We start from the raw sequence: 7,732 nt of genomic DNA, 5'->3' as shown, positions 1-7,732 counted from the left end.
CTCGTGCAATGGTTGCTCACTCTGTAGTAAGGATGGGCGTTGAATTATATGTTAGGACGTCGAACTTCTCAAATTTTAAGAAAAAACAAAATTATAAAATTTTATAGATAAAAATAGATTTTTAATAGAAAATACATAAAAATTTAAATATATGATAGTTTTAAATTTTCACGGAACAATTGTCCTCATCCATTCTCTCGGTCCATCCCTACCATGAAGATCAACTTTACTGTAATCATTTTGATATCATCGATTATTATTTTATTTTCGCGAATATACATTTTATTCGATCATTATCTTCCACCCTCATCTCTGTTGTTCTCATCAGCCAAAATCGGTCGCTTCATCTATATTCATCGTCAATCATCATTGTTCTCTTTTAGTTCAATTATCATCATCGCTAATGCCAGTTCTCGGATATCTTAAATCTCAAATCTCAAATCTTATAAATACATGATCATTGGCAGTCTCCTATTCTAATATTTATATTTTTATTATGATTTCAATTTCAGTTTCACAGGATCTCAACTATTTCATGTTTGGAATTTTTTTTTATTTAAACCTGGAAATTTCAACACGTATTCTTCTCACAATCAAAGATTGTTGTTGATGTTTACTACATGTGGTTAATTAATCACAATCGGTGATTGTGAAAAATTAGAAAAGTTGATGGCCTAAAAAATATTAGATACATGAATTTAGATTGAATTTTACTTCGAGTCATTTCGATAATTAATATAACGTTGGATATTTGGGTTGAACTGCCTTAGTAAAATATTAGTCCTCACATGGATTGCTAAAAAATTATTCTAGACAAGGGTCTCAAAGTTTTTATATTTGCATTACGACATTACTATTGTTCATGCTTTTAAATTCTTGAATAGTTTTACATCTTTTGTTCTTCACATTAATACATTATCATTGATTTGAAAATTGTATTAACCAGTCACTTTTTAGTTTGTTGTTTTTAATATACAATTAATTAGGTTGTTGATAGTTTAAAAAATCAATAATAAATCTTTGAATTAAAAGTTACAATTTTCCATTGACCAGATATTTATCAACCCTTGAATTCTCCTAAATTTTACTATTTTAGTTACGTTCTTTACCATTAATTTTTATTACAGTTTGAATTTTGAAATCTCTCTTCAATTTTGTTTTATTATTTACCTTTTTAAGAATTAATCTAAAATCATTCTTTATAAATTCGATCTTACCTATTATCTTATAATAATTTATATATCTATTAACATGATATATTTTTTATAGTCTCGACAACCCATAAAAAACTCAATAACAACGGATGCGGATCTATGTTAAGGTTTAGAGAACCAAGAAAAAAAAGGATTAATAATCCAAATCTGTGTCTGTTCTTCCTGTGGATAAAATAATACACATTTGTTTCACTGGCAGAACAAAAGAAGGATAAATTATGAAAACAGTACAACCAATTATTTCTCCCAATTATTTATGACGCGTAGAAAACAAACAAAATAACCAGGGCAAGTCACATGGGCAATAATCAACAATGGTTACTGCAATAATCTGTACAGATCAACTAATGGGGTCTAAAGAAATGGAATGTTAGTGGAAACAGTAAGGTTTGGTTGCATTAATTCTATGCTTTAGTTAACTGCAGAAGAAAGGAATAATTCATTCCAAGAATCGATCTCTCAGCTTCTTTGGTAAAACAAATCAGTGTTATCTAATCCGCCCCTAGGCCTTCAAGAATTTCGTTTGGATTCCTTCGTTTCAATTAGAGATTTATTCGTGTTCCAAATTATTTAAGAACACTTATAGAAACAATCAAATTCGTACAACAAAAGCAAATAAAACCAATAATAAGGGAGGAGAAAGAAACATCTAAATTTTAACACCACAATTAATATACTAGCATGGGGATAGAACAAATTTAAGTTGCAACCAATGTACTAGGATTGAGAATAAGATAAATATAAGTGTAGGTTTATTTATCTGTAATTGATTTTCAGGGGGGAAATTTCTTTCATTTTCAGTGTTTGGTTGACGAAAAACAGATAGTCAATATAATTTATTTTCCTTGTCAACTGTACTTCTTTTGTATTTTTAGAAAATGGCTTACGGTATGATTTTTCGTAAGTCAGTTTATAAACTTTTCACTTCAAAGCATAAACACTCAAAACATTATTATTTAATATTAATATATTATTTTAGTATCATTTTAATAAAAATATTAATTATTAAATTATATTAATTTCATAAAAATAATATTATTGAATTGTTGAATATTTAAAATATACTCCTTAAAATATAATATAATATTCCTATTTTAATAGTATTTTTATTTTAAAAAATAATTAACATAATTTATAATAATATAATTAATAATATATTATTCTTGTTTTAATAAATAATTAACATAATTTATAATACTTTTATCTTAATAAAATATAATAATATTAATGTTTTATTTATAAAATAGTAGATATAATATTTTCATAATAATATTGATATAAATAATATTAAATAAATTATTTTATTTTTAAAAAATATTATTATTATTTAATAAATAATGTTATTTATTGTATTTAATGTTTATAATAAAGAATTTTTGAAAAATTTACCAACTAGTGAAAAATAGATTACACAACATCATCCAAACACCATAAAATGATTTTCAAAAAAAATATTTTACAGGAAATGAAATTCATTTTATGGAATTTGTTTTCTATGAAACAAACATACTCTAATTTAAGGTAAAATATACTAGCATTGGGAAGAATAGAGCAATTAATAAGTAAGATTCGTTTCTTGAAAGATCAAATATAATAGCATTGGGAAGAAAAGAGCAATAAATAACGTATTGAATATACTAGGGGAAGTTATGCCGTACAACAACTTAATTTAAGGCTAAAAAATGATGGTGAATAGGTGCAACCGAAAATATGATAAAAAGCACAATATTTTCGGTTGAGTGTAACATAAAATGTTAACTTTAACCTTTTCAGTTGAACTGAAAATATTGTGAAAAATGTAATATTTTCGGATACAAAAAAAATTACGAAGAATGTATGCAAACCGAAAAATATTAAGAAAAAACTAACATTTTAGGTCGTGCTCGTTCTCTTCCATTTTTTAATCTTAATCTTAAATTAAATTGTCGTCCTTTAAACATTCTAACATAGTAGCTTCTCATTCTCTTTTTTTTTTCTTTTTCATTCTTGTTTGTTGATGGATTATGTTTTTGTCAAGTAATGGAAGAAGAATAAGTATTTCTAATCTATTAGCAGCAATTGATGCTTTAATTATATCTTAATCCAGTAACGAAGTATTCAAATTTTCTTTTGAACATTAAAAAAATGATAGTTTCTTTAAAATAAAAATGAATATATGAATAAATTATTGAAAAGAATATCAACAAATCAAATAAAATATCGTCATAAATCTTGATCCCACCGCAAACAGTAAAATTAACAAATTACAATTTCATAGGCATTCCGTGAACTAAAACAAAGTGCGAATTAGGTAACACTGAAACAAACCCCGTTACGAGAAGGTTGTTTGGCTAGGGTTGTTCAACCAATGATATCATTCCATAAACAAATAATTGGTGACATAATCCAGAATTAGCAAGATATGAAGCTCCTGCTGTAACAGTTCACTAAAGACCAAAAGCAACACAATTTCAACGCTCTGTAAGTGGTCCTAAGAACTTAAAATAAAGTATCCAATTCAGATGGAGGGCATCCTCGTGTGTTTGTTATCCGAACAAATGAAGGCAGGTGATGGTGTTTTGTTTCTAGTCAGTGGATTACTTCCAGCGGTCACATCCGAATAGCGATGGTCTAAAGGGATCGGAGAGATGAGTGTTGCTGCCTGCCATGGCTGACGACATATCTTTTTACAGACATCGTTAATTTAGGTTATTTGAAACCGGTAGGCGGTCTTTATCAGGTTGATAAAAGAGTTATTTATGAGATCGCATTTATTGGCTCCATGTGTTGTTTCTCGACAAGTTGTCAAGGGGGGTAGTACACGATAAGATTTTGTTGTTCAACTTTGCTTTTTTTATTATCATGTGCGTTTCCTATATGACCCTATAAACCAAAACAAAATAATTCCCCAGGCGACTCAAAGGACCAAGCTTAGGTACAAAGATGATGCTGCCCCCACTTTTCTGCACATTTACATATATTAAATTTGTGGTGTGTCAAATTTTCTCTAATAATAGAAATGATTCCGAGACAGTCTTATTAAATAGGATGTTTTTTTATTACAATATGTATTGATCTGTTGAGGAAGATAGTGGTGTGTGTTTTAGGTTGCAAGCAGTCAAGAAAAATTGAGTAGGATTGATGTGATGCAGGCTGAGCTATCTGTGCCATATTTAAAATTTATAAGTTTTTTTTTACGACATTTATATTCGTAAGAAACAAAAGGAAGAAAATGAAGCAAATCCAGTAAGTATGTTAATATTATATTGGCAATCACTAATAACCTAAAACTCATACGAAGAGCTAGGGAAGGACATCCTCACCAAAAACTCCCCTAGATTGACAACATTTATATATATAAATGAAAATGATCAATAAATAAATTTTAATTACCTCTTCAAGCAAAAATTTTTGATTTTATTTATATACCATCTCATTTCTTGCTATTTAACTATTTAAGGAAATAAAAAAACATTGGAATGATTGGAAAGCGATTTAATAATTGAATTTAGCTTTTCGTGATATTTCTAAAAGAATAATTTTTCAAATAAATGAAAAACAATCAACCTTTTTATATAAATTTAAAAGCTATTTTCAATAGTTTAAATACAAAATATTTATTTTTATATTAAAAAATAATTTAATTATCAATTTTATTTTCAAATGATTATTGTTTTTAAATTTATATTTCATAGGCTGTATAAATACTATCGTTTGAACTGTTTTTGCCCCTAGTTCCTATTACCATCTACCCTTGTGTGAATATAATACATATATCTATACTATGAGTACTAGATTGTTAAATCATGCATCAATAAAATGCAATTTTGTGTATATTAAAGTAGAAAATTGATTTGAATCTGGCCTATGTCATAACGTCTACCAGGGGACCCGTTAGACTTAAAATATTTAGTTTTCGGGAAAAACGATGAAATATGATTTGAAAACAATTTGATTTTGGAGTCGCCACCAACCATTAAATTAGGTAGGGTTGGAAACCTTAAACGTTAAAAAATGATATGCGTTTTACCAAAGATTCATTTTTAAGAGTTTGAGAGTCGGTTACGTGTAGGGAATGATTAACACCCCCACAACGCCCAAACTTTGGTACCTAAACGACTATATATTATTTAAATATTAGGAATTACAAACTCGAAAATATATTTAAATTATGATCATTTTATTCATTCGAATTTTTTTAAAAATTATGAACAATCTTCGGGAACGCGCTTCCTTTGTAGTTAGGAGACTTTTCTATAGATTCCCCTCACAAAAACGTTATTTCGCAGATTTCACCAAGATAAAATAAAATACAATAAAATGAAAAAAATAAAAATGAAAAAACGATGAAAAATACTCAAAATAAATAAATGTGAAATAAATAAAATTATCGAATATAAAACAATATTTATGTGAAAAATCCTCAAAAAAACACCTTCCCTTGTAGTCGGGAGATGTCTTCGTATATTTCCCTCACAATAAAATTTTTCATTTACATTTTATAAAACAATGATGATTAATAACAAAGGGTGTTAATAATTATCAAATTGTGCACCTAATAAAACGAAAAAGAAATAAATAAAAACTCGTACAAAGAATGGTTATAACAATTACATAATTTATATACATACATACATACATGAAATTATAAATTGATAAAATAAAGTCTAAAATAGAAAAAACAGAAACTTAAGAGACTAAATGGAAAAAACAAAAACTTAAAGGTCTAAACAGCAAAAAAATAGAAACTTTAAGTACTAAAATAGAAAAAAAAGACATTTAAAGGACTAAAATAACAAAAATAGACATTTAAATGACTAAACAGTAAAAACAAAATCTAAAAGGACTAAAATAGTAATTACAAATAAATCAGAGCTCAAATCATGAATATTAAATATACAGGCATCATAAATGTAAATAATCCATTAATAACATTTAGGACTAAAATGAAATAAATAGAAACATAAAGGACTAAACAATAACTAAACCAACTACCAATCAGTGACTAAAATGAAACAATTAAAAATAGAATGACCATATTCAAATATAAACAGAAAATGATATAATACATGAGATAGTGGCTAAAAAGTAAACATAGAAAGATAAAAGCTCAAATTAAGATGCCTCAAAGTTCATTAATGGCCCAAAATAAAATGATACAAAAGACTAGGGGTCTAAAGTGCTATTTACCCTAAAAGAATTAAAAAAGCTCGGTGAATTACAAATCAGAAGGACTAACCCCGTTATTTCCCCAAACCTGAAAACAAGAAAAAAGGGGGCTAAAACGACACCATTTTGTGTTGCGTATTTAATCCCCAAAATAACTTTCAATTTCTCATATCCTTCATTTCTTTTCTTCTTCAGAAACAGAGAGAGAGAAAACTCTCTCAACTCTCTCATCAGAGGAGAGAAAAACGACACCGTCGGTGGAGCTCGCTGCGGCTCACGGCGGCCGGAGAACTCAGACCACCCCAACTGGATCATCTTCTCACCCTCAACTCACCTCTCTAACTGGTTTAGCCTAGAAACACCCCTAGAGCCCTAGATCTAACTTTATACCTTTCGAAATTTTAGAGGAACGTCGACCCTCGGGCTTCCCGATGCTTCGAACTGCGGAAGAACCCTCTCTCTCTTTTTTCTTATTTATTTCTAATGGTTCGAATGGGTTTTCTTGTTTTTTCCGGGATTGGGTTCGAATAGGTAAGGATTTCTCTCTCTTTTTTCTTTCGATTTTTTTGTTTTGATTTTTGGTTCTCTCATTTTTCTCCCCTCTCCGAATGAATCCCTTCGGGTTTTTTATCTTAGATTATGTCCTTTGTTGATGGTTTGATGGATTTCTGATAGATAGCCTTGGATTTGTTGTTGATTTGTTTTCCATTGTTTAATGGGTTTATTGATGGACTGCTCTGACCTTCAGTCACTGTAGATGATAGCGGCAACGTCAGAGGCGGTCGGAGTTGACAGAAACAAAGGACAGCGGTGATAGAAGCTAATATAGGGTTTTAAAAATGCTAGAGTGAATCGGGTCGGGTCCTGGGTCACTAGGCCAGTTCGGGTCGGATCCTGGGCTTGAATCGGGTCACGGGTTAGCTGGTAATCTGATGTGCTGCCTTGGGTTGATGTTTTTGGGCTCCAGCATTGGGTTTTGGTCATTTGTTGGGCCTCGGGTAGACTAAGTCACTTGATGTTGGGCTGGGTGCTGGGTTTATAACGGGTCACTGGTGGGATTAGGCCTGCAAAATATATATTCTTGTATTAATAATAATAATTAATAAACATAATATTAATATTAATATTAATATTAATATTAATAATAATTTAATAAATAGATTAATAATAATAATAATATTAATAATATTAATAAACATAATAAACAAGAATGGGTGTCTACAGCCTATATCCCTGTACTATCCTATCAAATAGTTTATTGGGGAATGGTTTTTGTTGTTGTCCATAACATTTCCGTCTGCTCATCCCATCTGAATTGATTCATATAAGACTAAATTAAGTTTATTTTGTGGATTTGAAAATAAAAGATA

The 7,732-nt window shown here is 29.0% G+C and overlaps 1 long non-coding RNA gene across 1 annotated transcript; it reads left to right on the top strand.

Annotated features, from left to right (window-relative positions):
- Positions 1-6,546: 6,546 nt before the first annotated feature.
- Positions 6,547-7,486, top strand: LOC120183018. Its single transcript, XR_005521904.1, has 2 exons — positions 6,547-6,893; positions 7,111-7,486. It is a non-coding gene; the product is annotated as an uncharacterized LOC120183018 (long non-coding RNA).
- The last annotated feature ends 246 nt before the right edge of the window (positions 7,487-7,732 follow it).

This window comes from Hibiscus syriacus, unplaced genomic scaffold, assembly GCF_006381635.1.
Source record: "Hibiscus syriacus cultivar Baekdansim isolate YM2019G1 unplaced genomic scaffold, ASM638163v2 tig00112738_pilon, whole genome shotgun sequence".
NCBI classification, from domain to species: domain Eukaryota; kingdom Viridiplantae; phylum Streptophyta; class Magnoliopsida; order Malvales; family Malvaceae; genus Hibiscus; species Hibiscus syriacus.
The sequence above is the reverse complement of the archived record's forward strand: the minus strand, read 5'-3'. Positions and strand labels throughout refer to the sequence as shown.